This window comes from Apium graveolens, chromosome 9 (assembly GCF_009905375.1).
Source record: "Apium graveolens cultivar Ventura chromosome 9, ASM990537v1, whole genome shotgun sequence".
NCBI lineage: Eukaryota > Viridiplantae > Streptophyta > Magnoliopsida > Apiales > Apiaceae > Apium > Apium graveolens.
This window is the reverse complement of record NC_133655.1, coordinates 92,005,000-92,026,063: the sequence shown is the minus strand read 5'-3', so window position 1 is coordinate 92,026,063 and position 21,064 is coordinate 92,005,000.

The following is a 21,064-nucleotide window of genomic DNA, read 5'->3' as shown; positions in this document are numbered from 1 at the left end:
ATCTGTGTGGATTGATTTTAAGTGTGGTGACACAGATTCCGCAACTACATCTGAAATAATTGGCTGATGATCTAACAAATCATCTAAAAGATGATGATCACCAGTTTTTGAGTGGGGCTCCTCCCTGAGTTTTAATGAGGGAGAATCAGGAATTGATATGAATATCATATCCACATCCAGAGAGGGTGTTGGAGAGTTTGATGAATGGTGTGTTTCTATATTGAGAGAATGGGGCATCAAGCTAAATTTGAGAAGGCACAGATACAGGTGGATGTATCTGTGCTGTGTGTGTCCCTTGTGTGGAAACTAGGGTCTTGGCCTTCTTCTTCCTTGAAAAGGCTTTAAATGGTGAATATGTGGCTTCAGTGTCCCTCCCTCTTTTGTTCTGTGTCCCTGGTTGGGGACTATTTTCAATAGTTACATCCTTTTGGGAGGATGCAACTAGGGATGTGTTGGACTCCTTTTGAACCACCACAGTCTTTTGAGAGACTGTGGCTTGGCTGGTTTGGGTACCACTCACCTCTCCCACCTTATCCTGGGGGGCTTTTTGATGTTCACCCCTCCCCTCACCACTCACACCCTGTTCACTCCCTTCAAGGTTTATAGTAGTTGTTACAACTGTTGTCTTTTGAGAAACAACAGAGGTAGGTTTCTTTGACTTGACTTTGGAAACTTTAGATTTGGTGGCTTTGGTAGGATCCTGTTTGGACAAAGACACAGGTTCCATAGCCACACTAGAAGGGAAAGAAACATTGGGGTTGGAAATAGTAGGAGTTATAGAAGTATTTACCTCACTTACCTGTGGTGCATCCATGATTGGCAAGTATACCAATGGCACCTGGCTGTTGAGGTTCATTCTCAAAAGGTCTGCAAGGACCCTTTTCTCTTGTGCCCAGCATTTGAGTTTATTATTCTCATTGGATATAACCAAACCTTTAACAACATGGTTAGCCAATAACATAAAGAATCTAGCATAGTAGATGTTATGTGGTCTATTAGCTTTGTTACCCAATCTGGAACCTAATTCTAGCATAACACAGTTGCTAAAATTAAAGTACCTATCAGAAACTAGCATATAGAGCATATTAACAAGAGATGAAGTGATAGCATCAAAATTGCTAATCTTCCCAGAGAAAACCTTAATAAAGGCATCTCCAAGAAAACTCCATTCTTTCCTAAGGCCTTTCCTTCTAATACTACCTAAACTAGCAGAATCAAAAGCATAGCCTATGGAATCTAGCATAGCAGAGACATCTTTATCAGTGTGTGGTGTCATGGCATTATTCTCTGGCAACTTAAAGCAAGATTGTATATCATCACAATTAATGCAATAGTCCTTACCTTTGAGAGAGAAGGCAATAGTCATATCTGTGGAGTTGAACTCTGCAGTTGTCCAAATCTCCTCAATCACTTCACAGTAGATGGTTGGGGCTTCCAGCATTGCATAGCTTAGTTTGCAGTTTTTGATGAAGTCCATTATCTTGTGATAATCAGAATGGGATTCATTCTTTTCAACCAAGGCTATGAAATTATTCTTTTCATAAACAAATCCTGTTTGAGACATAATTTTGACTACTGGTGCCATTGTTGTGAGTAGAGATTGCAGAGAAAAACTTGAGAATTAGAGAGAAAGAGAATAAGAATGGCAAGAAAGCGTAAAGTGAGAATAAGAGTTCAATTGGGCTTTTATACTTTCTTGAATTAAAACATAAATAAAATGATTAAATGATACTTTTAAGTAAGTTACAGCCGTTCAAGAATAAATAAAACTGTAGAAATTCTGAAAACTACCTTAAATACAAATACATACAACACTGTATATCTGCATCAACGGTTGAGTAAAAGAATCAACGGCTGTGACTCACTTATAGTAACTGACGTGACACTTCAACGGATAAGGGAAATAGTTATCCGTTGATGAACAACACCATTTTATCCGTTGAAGGATAAAATTACCAGAAATGTATTTGTCTTTCAACGGATAATGAACATCCGTTGATAGAACAATTTTGGCTTTCAATGGATAGAGAATATCCATTGATAGGATAAGTCTTAATTAAAGCCAGCTTTGTTCTTGCATCAAATTCATTTCAGGCTTCAAGACAGATTATATAGATGACATAGATTATGAATAATTAAGCATACCTAACTCACTTACTAATCTTGTGAATGTTGATTCATCAAGTGGCTTGGTAAATATGTCTGCAATCTGCTTTTCACTTGGAACAAAATGAAGTTATACTGTACCTTTCATCACATGTTCCCTAATGAAGTGGTACTTGATATCAATGTGCTTGGTTCTTGAGTGCTGCACTGGATTTTCAGTAATGGCAATGGCACTTGTGTTGTCACAGAATATTGGAATTTTGTCAACAGTCAGACCCTAGTCAAATAGTTGATTCCTCATCCATAGTATCTGTGCACACCAACTACCAGCAGCAATGTACTTAGCTTCAGCTGTTGATGTGGAAATATAATTCTGCTTCTTGCTGAACCTTGATACAAGCTTGTTCCCTAGAAATTGGTAGGTGCCTGTTGTGCTTTTCCTGTCTATTTTGCAACCTGCATAATCTGCATCTGAGTAGCCAATTAGATCAAAACCAGACTCTCTAGGGTACCAAATTCCTAGATTTGGAGTCCCCTTGAGATATCTGAAAATTCTTTTAATAGCCACATAGTGAGATTCTTTAGGGTCAGCTTGAAATCTAGCACAGAGACATGTAGAAAGTATTATATCAGGTCTACTAGCAGTTAAATATAAAAGTGAGCCAACCATGCCTCTATAACTTGTAATATCCACAGACTTTTCAGCCTTGTTTAATTCAAGCTTAGTGGCAGTGGCCATGGGAGTTTTTGCAGGTGAACAATCCATTAAGTCAAACTTCTTTAAAAGATCATAAATATATTTAGTTTGACTAATGAAAATTCCACCACTTTATTGTCCTTTTTACTTGTGACAATACAGGCTTCAGAATTGAAGGAAACAGTATTTCCCTCTGTCACATAGTTGACTGATGCTCAATAAATTGTGTTTGAGACCATCAACCAATGCAACTTCATCAATGATGACATTTTCTTTTAAAATCAAGCCATATCCCATAGTGAATCCTTTGTTGTTATCTTCAAAGGTTATGCTAGGGCCAGCTCTCTCCTTAAACTCTGTGAGCAGGGTGAAATCTCCTGTCATGTGTCTTGAACAACCACTGTCCAAGTACCATAGATTCCTTCTTTGTCCCTGCACACAACAAAATCAATCAAGTTGATTTTGGTACCCAAGTGTCCTTGGGTCCAGCCTTGTTAGTCTTTTTCCTAGACTTCATTCCTCCGGCAACTTTTGACTTAGGTAACTTTGGGTCAACCTTGGTCTTAGATGTGGTTGGTTGAAGTGTAGGGTTAGTCACAGAATCATTTAACACATTTGATTGAATTTGATAAGGCATAGGTTGTGCAAACATGTTATTCCACATAGGCATATTGTATGGCATTTGAGGCATACTAAAGGCAGTAAAGTAAGGATTGTTAATGTATGGCATGTTTGCAAAATGTGTATGGGGATTCTGGTGAGACATAACAGGCATAGCATGCAGAGGTGACATAGACATGTTAGGCATGGAGGGATTTGAAGGCATGGGGGCATTTTTAACAGATTTGCAATTATCAGATAGGTGATTAACACTTTTACAATGTACACAGCTTTTTCTAGGGGCATACCGATCAGGTGTGTAATTGTTATGTTTATTAATCCCTACCTTCCCATTTCTTTTAGATTTTCTTTTAGTTTCCTTCTTATCCTCAACCAACTTAAGCCTACCTTTTAGCTGATCTAAAGTCATGTGTCCTATATTCACCTTACCGACATCTCTGGATGTGCTAGCTCCTTCTTTGACAAAGTTCTTGAGAGTTGAATCATTCTTTTTATTGAGATTTTTATTTTTAAAGGAACTTGCCTATTTTAATTGATGAGCCTTCAACGGATGCTCCTTTTCTTCCTTCAACGGATAACTTTCATCATCCGTTGATTCCACATCCATTGACAATCCATCAATTAATTCTAACTCCTTTTTGTTTTTCTTTCAGGCATCCTCACAGAATGATTCAATTCCCTGAACCTTTGCAATCTGAACACTAACATCCCTAGATGTTTTCCAGGCCTTGATTACCTCTTGCTCACTTTCTAACTGTTTAGAAAGAATTTCTACTTTCTTAACATCTTCTGCTAGTTCACTCTCAACAGTCAAGCATTTAAGTTTTATCTTTTCAAGCTCAATTACCTGATCCTCTAACACAACATTCCTATCACTTAAAAACATATTATTCTCCTTGAGGGAAACATGCAAATGATATAATTCATTGGTCATATCATTTATGGCTTCATTGCATTCATGTTTAGAAAGCTGAGAGAGATCAGTAGTAATTACCTGGTTGCTTGATGAACTAGTTTCATTTTCATCAGAATTAGCCATCACGGCTAGGTTGACATATTCCACATCATCATCTTCATTTACCCCATCTGCTGCCCAATCATCTTGAGTGAGAAAAGCTCTTTCCTTTTATTTGAGCAAATCAAAATACTTCTTTTTGTAATCAACTTGCTCAAATTTCTTTTTCTCAGAATTTGGCTTCCTACACTCACTTGCAAAGTGTCCACTAATGCCACAGTTGTAACATTTGAACTTTGATTTGTCCACCATATTTTTGTTTGGCTTAATGAACTTTGTGTTTTTCCTGAACTTCATTTTTGCAAACCTCCTGGACAGAAAGGCCAAATGTTCTTCAATATCATCAGATTCATCTTGACTGGAATTGTCTTCATCCTCAGCAACTTGCTCTTTACCCTTGCTTGATTCTGATTTGCTTGTGCCAATTTTGAGACTTGGCATTATCTTCTCCTCATTCCTGGCTTCCAGTTTGTCTCTGTCAACCCATGTGCCTCTGTCAGCTTGTGAATTGTCACTATCAACTGCTAATGAACCAAGCATCCATTCAAGCTTTCTTCCGTTGATGCCTTATCCATTGATGCTTTATCCGTTGATGCATTATCAGTTAAAGTCTTTATCCGTTGAAGCACTTATCCGTTGATGGATATTATTCGTTGAAGCATTAGAGACATCCGTTGAAGCTTTGTTTCTTATCCGTTGAAGGTCTTCAATATCCGTTGACACTTCTTCACTTATACAAAATTATAAGGCATGAAATATTTACAATTAGCCCTCCTATTTGTACATCCATTAGTAGTCAACATGACTGATTATTTCCTAACAACATCTAAGAATTACAGCTTGAAACCAGAGAGTGAAATGTGCTACAATACTAAACTTATTGCTAAGTAAAGCTACTCCTTCAACGGATAGCCAAGATGGTCTTATCCGTTGAGGCTACAAACACTAGATTTCTACTTAAGTGTTTTGCTTAACTTATCATCAAACTAATACACATATTCCTAACAGAGCTCTTTCTACGTAAAAATGTACTAGAGCTCCTATGGTTTTTTTAAATCTCGCACTTCTCTCCATACAAGTAGTGCCTCCAATATTTAGGGCAAAACTATTGCCACGAGCCCAAGCTCATGGGTGGGGATATCGAATTTTATATTCCCTTATTTGTCTTGACGCGTACGCGATTACCTTGTTGTGCTGTATAAGAAGCACCCTAATTCCTTATGTGAAGCGTCACTACAAATCACAAAATCTCCTTTTCCATCCGGCAACGCCAACATAGGAGCCGTCACCAACCTTTGCTTCAGTTCTTGAAAGCTGTTCTCGCATTTCTCAGTCCATTCGAACTTCTCAGTCTTACGAGTAAGCCGCGTTAAAGGGGCTACTATCTTTACAAACTTGAACGAACCTCTGGTAGTGACCGGCCAATCCTACCTCAAGGAGTTGCCCTAACCATGGTCATCAATTCCTCAGTGGTCCTCTATTCATTCTTGTCAGGATCCTCCATAGGATCCTCCTCAGCAACTATCCCTTCTAGGACAACATCCTCAACCGCTACATCCTCAATATGAACATCATCCGATCCCGCGTTAGGACGCTCTATCAGATCCATAATCTGATCTCCAATAAGTAATAAAACATCATCGCGTTGTTGCTCCTCAACCTCAGGGTTCGGAGTCCCGCTACCATATACGATAATGAATTACGCTTCTATCACGATATTTACAAGGGTTCCCATAAGGGTTTTAACTGTCAATACTACGTTAGGTAGCCCGACTATGAACTTGGCAAGAGTTCTTATTATCTTAATGAACTTATTATCTTAACATCACATCATCTCTAAGGTTTATAACGCTTAGCTCTGATACCACTTCTGTAACACCCCCAAATCCGGGGTCGGGGATCCGGGTTGTCACGAGTTCCATTTCCCTTAATAACACCCAATCTTAATAAATAATCAACTACTCTGTACTGTGACCCCACAATAACACACACACCACAAGTTATAGTCTCAGAGATGAATATCCAAAATAATCACAAGTCATTTTATTCCACAATTATCTGCCAATACACCTTAAAAGGTTTCTGAATAATTTTACATTTCTTTGCCATTATTACAATTCATAAATATACATAAATCTGGTACATCAAAAGTTGAAGTCTAGCCTATTGGTAGTTCCTACCTCAGCTACAGCGACATCAATGCCTATAGGAAACTGCGGAACGTTTCCTATCCGCTCACGAATTGAGAGCTTGGTCCTATTCATCTTTTCTATCTGTTGTTGTGTGATGAAAGAAGAAAGCAAGGGTGAGCAGCAAGCCCACCAAAATAATATGTATAATGATTAACAATATATGAGCCTTCTCATAGTACTCATAAAAGTCTTGGTCAAAAGAAATGAACCAAGTTTGATATCTTAATACGATGAAGTCGCAAAATATTCAGTATATATACATATATACTTTTCAAAATCTTGGAAGTCCTCTTCCATGCATAATATACACAGAGTTCCAGTTTATAACTGTATAAAACTACCGTTGCAAGGTGATCTCATATATCTAACCTTATCTCAACGTTTTTCTGAAAATCTTTGACATGCACAAGATAATCATTTGTTAGATATAAGTTTAAAAGATGAAGTGACAAGATACTCCAATTTACTTATATCTTTCCGAATACTACTTGAACTACCACCGTTCAAGTTATAATTAGTTTCAAAAGTTCATCACATAGATGAGAATACAAGATAAGACTTGAATAGATTCAATCTTTGAAATATTATTGAATGAAATCAAGTTACGAGATACTTCGTTAAGTCCCGATATATATATATATATCCATATATATATATATATCTCATACATTTCCTGAAAACCTCTGTCATGTAAAGTATGAACAGAGTTGCAATATCCAATGAATTTTGGAAAGAAAGAATTTTGGCATAAACCCGATATCTTGCTGATCAGGCAAAGATACCAATAAGTAACCTTTTCTACTAGTAGATGGATGAATCCCCCACCGGTCATCACCCTGGCCACATAAGGACCTTGTGCTGGACCGCCACCCGGCCTCTTACGCGTTGATGGACTGCCACCCAGCCACTTACACTTTGGTAGACCGTACCCCGGCCTGTCGCTTATGCCGACTCAATTAGATGGACTTACTTCCCGAACGTTGGGTAAGTAATCAATTCATTTATCAAAACAGCAACCTTGTTGCGAATATAAAATACACCACAGAGCCGGATCCCTTAGATTTTTGAGCGAGTATTCAAGTCCCCTTCAAAAAGGAAGATCTTAAATTTGAAAACGAGTTTTGGGATCCGCTCTAACCTTTAAAAATCATTTTGAAGATTCGAAAACACTTTAAAGAGTGTTTAGAGTAATGCTGATTTAATAAAGTAAATCAGTCCCGATATATTAGAAAATATCTGAATATTATTAAATAATATTCCCATAAGGATAATCTCTATATAAATAACTTGAAGTATAAGTTGTAAAACTTATACTTGAAATGAGTATTAAATAACCAAGATATACTTATACGAAAGTACTATCTTTATTTGAATAATCAAAAATAAGTTTGATTATCAACACCTTATTCTCTAATAAAATAAAGAATATATTTCAGTAAATAATCGGAGTCATAGGTCCTCAAATGAATATTCAAATAATATTCAATAAATAATATAAAGTGAGTCATAAATCCTCGAATGAATATTCAAGTAATAATCATTAAATAGAATAACAGAGTCATAAGTCCTCGAATGAATATTCAAAATAATATTCATTAATAAAATAAACGGAGTCATAAGCCCTCGAATGAATATTCAAAATAATATTCATTAATAAAATAAACGGAGTCATAAGCCCTCGAATGAATATTCAAAATAATATTCATTAATAAAATAAACGGAGTCATAAGCCCTCGAATGAATATTCAAAATAACATTCATTAAATAATATAAGGTTATCGAATAAACCTTATTCGATTAATAGTTTTGAAAACTATATCAATATATATATATAACTATATATATATATCATATACTCGGGAACATCTACTCCCGGTTTTAGAAAAGGGTTCACCTTTGGGTCCCCTATACTCAGGGTATACGCAACTACTGCTTATCTCTAGCATAGGTATTATGCAACTAATAAGCATTTGAACCAACAGATATATAAGTCAAGAATACGAAACAGGCATGCATATATACCATATCACATGCTCCAATATATCGCAAGAATTTGCTAATAACAAATATGTATTTATCACAAGATCATGCATATACACATATACATCACAACAACAGTTATACGGGTAGAAAACTTGCCTGAGTGCTCCCGGATAGACTTAAGCTTAGAGTGGGTCCGATAACCTATGAACAACAACATAAGTCGGAATTAGACCCCGGTCGCTTAAGAAACTAGACTTTAACCATTTAGAGTCCTATTGTTCGCTTTCGCGCTTAACGATTTACTTAAGTCGATCGAGTACCCTCGGCTCCACCATTTTAATAAATTAACCATTAAGGGTTTTAAGGCGATTCTTTCGCGAGTACCTTACCAACTTCCTAATCCACTTTACATAATTGTTTCGTACCCCAATTAGTCATTTAAGGTCCTTAACCAGGGTTTGAAAGTAAGGCGAGGGGTAATGTTTCGTTCGCGAAACGTCGTTACTTAAAACGGCCGTTTCTCCTAAACCGTACATCGGAATCAAACGAACCACATATCAAAACGAAGCTCGTAACATGAACTATCTAAACATGGCAATGGTAAAACCTAGCTGTGAGTTCACGGGTCCTAATGTTAAGAACAAAAACAGCCTAAAGTAAATCGGATATTACGACGGCTATATTTACGCGATTACCCAAATTTAAAACACTCCAATTCAACCCACAATCAATCCACAATCACAACCAAATCAAAACTCCATCCATACTACATCATAACAGCCCCAACAACTCAACATTAACAATTTATACTAATTCCCCACATGAACTAAAAGCTTACTTAAGTTCTTAACTAATTATCAAGATTTACAACTCCAAAAACACCACAAAACCAACTAATCTCCACAAACTCAACCAAACTTTAAACAAACAAGCATCATGCTTCACATATACTATATCAATCATATTCATTCCTAATTACTCAAAACTAAAGCTAGGGTTTGGAGTTTATACCTTCCTTGGAGAGTGGAGAATCAAGAGAATGGCTTGGAATCACCCTTAAAGTCCTTATCCAAGCTTAAACTAAACAAAACTTCAAGAACAAAAATTTAATTCTTGAAAAACACTATTCACCATCTTCTTCCATGATTTTTAGGAAGAGATTGTGAATGATTTAGGAGCTCAAACTTATAGGATATCCATAACTATGCATAAGGAGTCTTAGATAATTACCTCACTAATTAACAAGGCTTGGATCTTGAATTTTGGAATTTTCCTCTTTGAAAAAGAAGAAAAGCCGAGAGCTCTTCTTGAAAATGGAGGTGTTTTGTGTTTTTTGATGAAAATGAAATGTTTTGGCTTGGTTGGTTTCTTTTGATTTGTTTTGTTTTGATTTCTTACCTTTTTACCATGGTAACTTTTGTGTGGCTCACAATCATCCAACAATTCCTTCCCTTATGTCACGCTTTTGTCATCATGTGATGTCACCCTCCTTCCTTTGTCCTCTTCTCATTGGTTGGATGACATCATCCCGTCTAATCTCTTTGATTAGCTTCTAATTACTTGGCTAATGACCGCTGATCTGTTATACGGTTCGCTTAACTTTCGTTTTCGTTTATCGTTTGAGGGATCATACCCGGGATCTTATTACTTAGGTTCCCTTAACCTTTCTCAATACATTATATTCCTTTTTATGATCCTCTAATAAAATCCTTTAATTTAAATCCTTCTTATCCTGTTACCTTATACTCAATTCTTTCCGTATCTAGTGGATTTCCGGGAAAAATCAAAGTGTTCGGATTTGGATTCTGACGATCTTTACATACACTTATATATCACATAGAGTACCAATAAAATCTCAGAATATCCATAAAAGAACCCCTACATAGTGTGGCATGAAAAGTTTTCTCATTCAGCATAATCTGCAAAATCACTATTCATAAGGGTTTCAAAAATTTCCAAAAATTGGGGTTATTACAGTCTCCCCTCCTTAAAAGGATTCCGTCCCAGAATCAGATAGAAAATGAATAGGAATACTCTCTTAGCATTTCACTTTCTAACTCTCGAGTAAATTTTCCCACATTGTGGTTCTACCATCAAACTCTGACTAGTTTGATAGCCTTTCTCCTAAGCACTTGTTCCTTTTCACTCTATAACCCTTCCTGGTTGCTCCATATAGGTTACGTCGGGTTGCATGTCTATGCGCTCATATGCCCCTATTTATCTGGCATCCGAATTACACTTCCTTAACATTGATACGTGGAACACGTTATGAACTTGCTACAGGTTCGGGGGTAGGGCTAGCTCGTATGCTAACTTCCCAATATGTTTTAGTATATCCAAGGGTCCGACAAATTTTGGACTTAGCTTTCCTTTCTTTTCGAACCTCATCAATCCTTTCCAAGGGTTTCCAAGGGGATACCTTTAAAAATACTAGGTCCCATACTTCCTATTCTTTTTCCTTTCGTGTCAAATCAACATACTTCTTTTGTCCATCTTGGGCTACTACCAGCCGTCCTTTGATTCGATCTATTATATCCTTGGTCCTTTGGACTACTATGGGTCTGAGCATCTTGCGCTCTACAACTTCATCCTAACATAAGGGAGATCGTCATTGTCTTCCCTCAAGGATCTCATAAGGCGACAACTCGATAATGACCTATGATCTATTGTCGTAAGAAAACTCAATCCGTGTTAAGTGATCATTCCAATTTCTTTCAAGTCTATTGCACAGACTCTCATTATAGCTTTTAGCATTAGAGCTTTTGCTTCTCAATACCCATTCTTTTCCAGTTCGTAATCGCTACTACCTTCCGTTCCTAATATTATACTGGTTATACTTTTGCTCGTTAGCGTTCTATAACCTTTTAATACCTCGTCAACCTTAGTATCACGAATGTGTTTCCATTCCGAATACCACCACAACTTTACTACTCCTTTTTCAGCTGCTTCTATCTTCGGAAGCTTAGTCCTTCATATAGAAGTAAAAGAATTTATTGAGAGATCACTATGATCATGAACACTTGTTACATTGCATAGTTAGTACAGAAGGTGGCCAGCCTTTAGTACTTGACAAACAATTAAACAACATGTGGTATCCTACTAGGCTTCTATCACACAGATAGATAGGATTCGGCAATACCTCCCCTTCTGGAAGGGTTGCTCTTCTCAGCTTACATGAAATGAAAAGAAGAGAAAAGAACGAATTGAAGAGAATTGTATATATGAAAAAAATATACTTCCACAAAATTTCTGGCTTGGAACCTACCTCTGAACTATAGAGGTTTGTCATAGGAGAACAAAACATATGTGTATATATATCAAGTATTATCGCATCGTATTTCACATGCCTAAATATTTTTGCTATTTCATCCATCATTCTATGGACCCATGCTCTTGCACGAGCTTATACACAATCACCTTTGAAACTTCCTCGATATCGAAATCGAATCTGGGATTTCATTCTAGACATCATCGTTACTAGAATTCCATGCTTGCACTGCAACCTTCCTCGTATAGGAATACGACTCTCTTTTCATAAGAGGGAATAAATATTCAATAGGTAGATAATCTACGTAATTAGTCTATCAATGATAACTTATACACTACCACGACCCGATTAGTGGTACTCAATCTCAACATCCATTCCAATACAACTCTCACGGTTGTAATCAGCTCATTACTCGTAGAATCATTGCTGCATTACTATGGTCCACCACTGACCTACTGTCGTCATTCACTTTCCATGAAATCTTAATATCTAACCATACGGAGTCCATACATGTCGTATAGAATACTTCTAAGGAGCTAACATAATCACCAATCATAATTCATGAAGAACACTCCAAACTCTGACGTACTTTCATGACATGAAGTAGATAAAATTGCAGAAGAGTTTCAGTCAAGCAATGATAGCAGGTTAATACCATTCTTAATCGTATGCCTTAAATAGAAGACTTAACTCAAGGGTTCGTCTAGTCCTTTTTGAAACATGGTCCTGGCTTATCTCAGATAGTATCTTCTGAGATAGATAGCCCGCTCATGGCGATTACACGAATTAAACCTTTACCAACTACTATTACGGTTGGGTATTGCACAGTCATCAGAAGGAATGTCAATCTTCTAAACCATAATACAACCTTCATAGCTTTAACCATCATCACTGTATTCCTTTGGCACAAGCGCCTATAATTATCCTCTTACCTTTAAAGTGTCGGCCACCTCTTTGGCCTTTCCTGATAGTAAAATTTCCTTACAGTCAATGTCATTTTAACCACCTCCAAATAAATTTTCTACCTCATTTCAATCACAGCTTATGTGAAGATGTTTTCCTTAAAATTTGATGAGTAAAAAAATATCACCATTTTTCCATAAGTTATTGCCTCAGTCTTTAGAGGTTAATCACTGTCACGACTGACTCTCAATCATACTTAGAACATCTTTTATCTTAAGTCCTAATTGCCCTGAACAATTTCGACCATTACTGGTTCGATCCATACTTTCTCGTGGTTTAACATGTGCCCCACTTGGCATCACTATAATTACGTCATATTTCCTTTATCAATATTTCTATTCTTGAGAATTTTGAATATTACCTTTCTCCTTATAAAACCTCTAAGGTTATCCTTGAATCGTTCCTCCTGTATTCCCTAGATACAGGGCATATCAAGATACCATTTATTAATACCAGAATCATTGTCTATATACTTCTGAAAAATCTCTCCACTGATTCTTAAAGGTTGTTATTACCTTAATCCTTTCCAATTCATACTGTCAAAACTCATACTATCCCTATTAAGGGTGAAATGCCAACATTTATGCATTCCCCTAGGATTCGTTTTAAGTTACTGATGTTCTATCCTTAATTCCACCTTTAAAAAGGTACATGCATCCTTCCATGGATAAATCAAGTCATATATCCCTGATAAGGGTGTCTTATTCAATCATTCCCACCTCGATAGTATATGCCTAATTTCACAATAACATCTGTATTCAAAATGAGGTCGATCCATATAGCCTTCAAAAGATAACAACGGTTATCCGCTTTTCTTGCCTAATTTGGTAATGATAACAAGGATGTTCTGGAAGATATTGGTCGTGTTCAACGTGAACCTCTTCTTAATAATTCCTTATGTACTTTTGTTGTTTATCTCAACAGTCACCTCAATGTTGGGATATCTTTCATACCTGGCGTCTCCCTTTCTGGGTATCGAGCCACCGATCTTACACTTCACATTCTTGAAGGTCACTTCCTTCATCCAATTTTCCTAATTTCTTACTTCCTTGTCTCCTCATTCTATCCGCGTCTCATTATTTATCCTTCGAATTATCTCAAGGTTTCCTCGAATCCTCCCAACTTACAGGGGATAAAATATATGTATCTCTTATGCCCTCAACCATCAATTTTAACTCATGGTGAATCACCCTCATCCTGACGAATGCATACTTTTCTATTTCTATTGCTACGAGTCTTTAGGGTTTCCTCATACCCAACTCCCTCATCATACCTCAAACTCTATTGCCTTTATATTCCTTTCCACTTCAGTTTCTTTCTATTTTCCTTTCTCTTATCATTATTTCATGAACCAACACAACATAAGCATTGATTTCAAACATCCCGTCATTCTGGATTCGTGTCCTCAGAACGAATCTTGATAACTTTTACAACTTAGATTCATAATTCATCATACTCGTCTGCCTTTGTTCTGGCTCTAAAGCTTTTACACTATCTCCATAACCTTGGGAAGTACTTTCCTGAAAATAATTGACTGAACTTAAATCAGTTTATTATAATCTCTTGCTCCGTGCCTTCCTTGGCCTTTCACCAGCGGGTGGCCTCTCTCTTAGGAGGGTAAGTGACAAAACAGTCTTTTGTGATTCGTCAATCATTTAGAATTTCAAATGATTCCTATATTTCCTTTAGCCAGGCTCTTGCCTTGACTGGGTCAACCTGTTCCTTGGAACTCTGAGAGCTTAGCGATTTAAAGGTCATGAAAGAATTCCTACCGCATTGTTTCCTCAAGGTGGTGGTTGGGGATAATAGTCTAAGTTCTTTTAGACAGGTCCATGGATTGCCGTATAGGAGTACCGTCTCGGGTCTCCTTTCCTTACTCGACTTTCTGTTTCCTTAGTATGAAATGTTTCATCCTTCTACCACACTTGGGGTTATCTTATACGTTAAAATCCTCATTTTCCACTTCATTATGTTATGGGTTCCTTCTATCTTGATGGCGTCCTCCCTGACTAACACATTCAGGGTTTGCCCTAAATCTTATTCCTTGAACTATGACTTTCATCTAAGATCTCATCTTTAAGCTCTTGAACATTTGGAACCCAAATTCTATAGGAATACCTCATTATTCCCTTATCATTTTTCTCGGTATTAATCTTTTATCTAATTGTTGGCTCTCTGCCTTCATTCATCACTTTTTCTGGCACAATATGTTCTTTTTCCGATAATTCGGACTGTATTGCAATCTCAAACAGCCTTCCAGTACCGGCTCCGGTTACCTTCACTTCTATTTCCATTTCCTCAAAATCTCTTATAAACTCTCCCAAAGACATTATCATCTTGAGTCTCTCCTTTTTACTAAGGGCATCCGCCACCACATTGGCTTTCCCCGAATGATAAAGAATCTCCCAATCATAATTCTTGATTAGCTCTAACCGCCTCCTCTGGCGTATGTTGAGCTTGTTATTCCCAGTGGACTAACAATGAGATTTACAGAAGGGGGTTGAATGTAAATCTCAAAACTTTTTCAAGTTTTGAGCAGTTTCTAAGGCTAAGTGTTTGAGTGATCAAATGTGTGTGAATTGCTTGAAGCTGATGCAGACAGATATATATTCAAACACAAATGTAATGAGCACAAAGAACTTAAAAACTTTTCTGGTGGATTTGTTGTTCTACCAGAGATGTGTTATTTCAGAAAATCTGTGATTCAAAAAATTAAATCACAGCTGCTTCCTAGTACAAACTAGATGATTTTCTCTTTTGATATTTCTAAACAGCTCAGGAAAATTCATATCTAATTACTAGCTGCTACTTGGTTTATATATCACCAAGTTTACAAGTGAAGACAAACTGTAAAATACAATTGAAAAGATTCTTCACATGTTTCTTCTTCATTTCTCTATCCAATGCAATCTAGGATAATCTGTAAATCTTTGAATACTTCCTTGTTTGCATCAGAATGGAAATGCTGCATTTTCTTGATTCCTCCTAGAGGCTTCCACATTCCAGTATGTCTCTGTCAACCCATGTGCCTCTGTCAGCTTGTGAATTGTCACTATCAACTGTTAATGAACTAAGCATCCGTTGAAGCTTTCATCCGTTGATGCCTTATCCGTTGAGGCTTTATCCGTTGAAGCTTTATCCGTTGATGCATTATCAGTTGAAGTCTTTATCCGTTGAAGCACTTATCCGTTGATGGATATTATCCGTTGAAGCATTAGAGACATCCGTTGAAGCTTTGTTTCTTATCTGTTGAAGGTCTTCAATATCCGTTGACACTTCTTCACTTATACAAAATTACAAGGCATGAAATATTTACAATTAGCCCTCCTATTTGTACATCCATTAGTAGTCAACATGACTGATTATTTCCTAACAACATCTAAGAATTACAGCTTGAAACCAGAGAGTGAAATGTGCTACAATACTAAACTTATTGCTAAGTAAAGCTACTCCTTCAACGGATAGCCAAGATGGTCTTATCCGTTGAGGCTACAAACACTAGATTTCTACTTAAGTGTTTTGCTTAACTTATCATCAAACTAATACACATATTCCTAACAATCTCCCCCTATTTATGTCTACTAGAACTGTAGGCATAAATTTGGGTTTAGCTTGATGATAACAAAACACTTAACAATATATAAACTGTAATAAAGCAGAAATTCAAAAGTGCTACAAAAATGTATATGCTGAGATGGAATTGAAGAATTACATTGTTTCCAAGGGTGCTCCTTTAGCCTGAGCAAATTACTTTCTTTTCCTTTGATCCCTGGTTTTCTTTCCTAGCCTCCTGTCATTCTCCTCTATTTGAAGTTGAAGTTGTCTGTAGAATTCAGCTTCATCTTCTTCATTGATATCTAACTTAGATTGCATATCCTTGAGAGTTTCATTACTGGCAATCTTTAGCTGATCTTCAATTCTGAAAAATCTTCTGACTCCTTTGTTGTCTCTGAACTCCATCAACCAATGAGGTGATTTGTGAATTGTAATTCCTCTTTCTTGAATGAGTAAAGTTCTAGGCAAAGCATTGGGCTCCCTCCATGTTTTCCTTATGTTGGCAATCTTGTTGAGAATCTCAGTCTTGGCAGTCCTGGTAAAGCCAGAATCCCTTTGTATGGCTGAGTAGACTCTGATCAAGGTAGAGTAGCCTTCATTCAGAATTCTGTGAAGAGGCCATGTTCTTTCCCCAGCTCCTTTGTATTTGAACACTAGTCTTTCTGGTAGCTGTCTGTAGGCAGCTATTCCCCTTACATCCTCCAGCTCATCCAGATAGAGTTCAATGTCTGAAAATTCTTTTATGTCACAGATGTGAACATAATCATCTTTAGAGGTTTGAGGTTTAGGCTTAGGCTTCTGTGTGAATTTGATTGAGGCTTTAGAGGGTGTTGATTTGATTCTTCTTTTCTGCTTCTTTGATGGTGGAGAAGAGGTTAGGAAGGTGGGCAATTTGATGGTGTCCCAATCAATTGGTTCCTCCTTGGGAATGATTGTTTCACCATGAATGTTCATGAAGGGGTCAGGTACAATGGGTTCAGGAATAGAGGGTAGTGGTTTGGATATTGATTGGGTTTCTTCAGTCTTATCTACCTTCTTTCTCTTTGCATTGACCTTCTTTCTTTTCCCTTTCTGCCATTCTTCCTTACTTCTTTCCTCCATCTCAGTACCAACCATGTCCCCCATAGCTTCATCTTCACCTTTGTCTTCAATTTCTTTCTGTTCTTCAGCCTGACTTGACTTTAGCTGTTTTTCAAGCTTTGCTTGTGCTCTTTTGTCAGCCTTTAGCTGTTTGGCTTCTTCCTTCAACCTTTTGGTTTCTTCCCTCTTGGCTATTGAGAATTTGGGATGTCCTTGCATCACACATATGCTCTTTCCCTCTCTGAAGATAATAGCCATGTTTCTCCTTACAGCCTCATCCATGGTCTCTTTGAGATATGCAATACTTCTACCTAAAAGCTTGTCCTCATCAGCTTTTGGAAGAGGAAAATCCACCTCTTTTAGAGGATTCTTTGTAGAGTCCTTATTGGATCTGTTGTTGGGCTTGAGAACCATAGGTTGCAGATCTTTGGAAGAAGTTTCTCCATCCTTATGCCTCCCTACTGGCTTGAGTTCCATAATAATTGATTCCACTTTTGTGCTATGCTTCACAGATTGTGATTGAGAAGTTGTAGAACCAAATATTAGTTGCATCTTTTCATCAATCTTCTTCCTTTGCTCTTTGACTTGCAATTCAGCTGCTGCTATCTGGATTAGATCAATTCCATCTAGCTTTCCTTTGACTTGAATAGTTGGAGAAGTTGTGATGACAGGAACTAGCACTTGAGAAATCTGAACTGTTGTAGATGGCTCTCCTTCCCCTTCCCCTTTATTCTCCCCCTTTTTGTTATCATCAAGGGTAGGGGTCAAGCCTTGTGCTTTTGCCAGCTGCATGAGTAGATTTGTTTGAGTTTGTTGATTCTGAAGAATGGTGACCATAGAGTCTTCAATGATTTGAACCCTATCTTCCAATCTGGCCAGCCTCTTGTCAGCATCAGATGCTTTCTTCAGTCTCCCCAACAAATCTTGCATAGTACCATAGGGTATAACTGAATCCAATTTCTCAGCATTGTAGGATTTCAGATCAGCAATGTCCTGCTTGAGCTCATCCACACTTAGATTTTGCTGGTAATGCTGCAACTGCAAGAGATGCAGAGATTCCAGATGAGCTTGAAGAATTGCCTTGGTACCAGCATCTTGAGTCTCCTGAAGGGCCTTCTGAATTGTCATGACTTGTCTGACCAAAGATGACACCAAACTCTCCTGGTGTTGATGGTTTTGCCCATGCCCATTCAGGAAGATCAGGAACAGAACTTGGGCCTGCTACTCCCCCTAAGTTCATGCTCTCATTCAAAGAATTAGAGTCATCATCATTAGAATTTACTCCAAATTCTTCAGATGGCTCACCAGCTTGAGAAGGCAGCCTGTTGACAGCAGCTTTGTCTCTGAGAAGAGATTCTGAAGTGTGTACAATGTGTAGTGTCTGTTCTGCCTCCACATTGCCCTGTGCAGCCAATAATTGATAGGCTGAAACAGGGTGAGTAAAAGTGTCAGCATCCAAGGAAATGTTATCAATGACAGCTTTGTAATGTTGCTGAAATTGTCTTTCCTTTTCTGCATCATCCACTTTCATTAACTCACTAGCAATGGCTGGATCCACCCTTATAGCTTCTGTACCTGCCTTTCTCTCAATTTCTCTCTGTTCTTGCATCAGGGGCTCCCCCTGGCTCACACACACCCTCACACCCTCACCCTCACCTTCTAAGGTGGCACTCCTCTCACTCACTTTTGCCATGCTGGAAGAAATAGCATGCATATGGTGACTCTCAACCTCTCCTTTTGCCTGGGAGCAACCCAGCCTCTCACTCAAAAGATCACTCCCTTCCCTTAAACCTAAAAGTGATTGTACAGTTGCCATGTCCTCTACAGTTGGAATTGATTCTGTTAAGTGTGTAGAGACCATCAACGGATAGGGAATATCCGTTGAAGTGGAAACTGATGGCATCAACGGATAACTGCTGTTAAGCTTATCCGTTGAAGAACAACCACTTGTCAACGGATGAGAGATATCCGTTGAAGAAGGAAAAGATGTAGATATAGAAAGTGACATAATTGTTGAATCTGTGTGGATTGATTTTAAGTGTGGTGACACAGATTCTGCAACTACATCTGAAATAATTGGCTGATGATCCAACAAATCATCTAAAAGATGATGATCACCAGGTTTTGAGTGGGGCTCCTCCCTGAGTTTTAATGAGGGAGAATCAGGAATTGATGTGAATATCATATCCACATCCAGAGAGGGTGTTGGAGAGTTTGATGAATGGTGTGTTTCTATATTGAGAGAATGGGGCTGTGATTCCACATTTGCTGGAATCACATCAAGCTGAATTTGAGAAGGCACAGATACAGGTGGATGTATCTGTGCTGTGTGTGTCCCTTGTGTGGAAACTAGGGTCTTGGCCTTCTTCTTCCTTGAAAAGGCTTTAAATGGTGAATGTGTGGCTTCAGTGTCCCTCCCTCTTTTGTTCTGTGTCCCTGGTTGGGGACTATTTTCAATAGTTACAATCCTTTTGGGAGGATGCAACTAGGGATGTGTTGGACTCCTTTTGAACCACCACAGTCTTTTGAGAGACTGTGGCTTGGCTGGTTTGGGTACCACTCACCTCTCCCACCTTATCCTGGGGGGCTTTTTGATGTTCACCCCTCCCCTCACCACTCACACCCTGTTCACTCCCTTCAGGGTTTATGGTAGTTGTTACAACTGTTGTCTTTTGAGAAACAACAGAGGTAGGTTTCTTTGACTTGACTTTGGAAACTTTAGATTTGGTGGCTTTGGTAGGAGCCTGTTTGGACAAAGACACAGGTTCCATAGCCACACTAGAAGGCAAAGAAACATTGGGGTTGGAAATAGTAGGAGTTATAGAAGTATTTACCTCACTTACCTGTGGTGCATTCCATGATTGGCAAGTATACCAATGGCACCTGGCTGTTGAGGTTCATTCTCAAAAGGTCTGCAAGGACCCTTTTCTCTTGTGCCCAGCATTTGAGTTTATTATTCTCATTGGATATAACCAAACCTTCAGCAACATGGTTAGCCAATAACATAAAGAATCTAGCATAGTAGATGTTATGTGGTCTATTAGCTTTGTTACCCTAATCTGGAACCTAATTCTAGCATAACACAGTTGCTAAAATTAAAGTACCTATCAGAAACTAGCATATAGAGCATATTAACAAGAGATGAAGTGATAGCATCAAAATTGCTAATCTTCCCAGAGAAAACCTTAATAAAGGCATCTCCAAGAAAACTCCATTCTTTCCTAAGGCCTTTCCTTCTAATACTACCTAAACTAGCAGAATCAAAAGCATAGCCTATGGAATCTAGCATAGCAGAGACATCTTTATCAGTGTGTGGTGTCATGGCATTATTCTCAGGCAACTTAAAGCAAGATTGTATATCATCACAATTAATGCAATAGTCCTTACCTTTGAGAGAGAAGGCAATAGTCATATCTGTGGAGTTGAACTCTGCAGTTGTCCAAATCTCCTCAATCACCTCACAGTAGATGGTTGGGGCTTCCAGCATTGCATAGCTTAGTTTGCAGTTTTGATGAAGTCCATCATCTTGTGATAATCAGAATGGGCTTCATTCTTTTCAACCAAGGCTATGAAATTATTCTTTT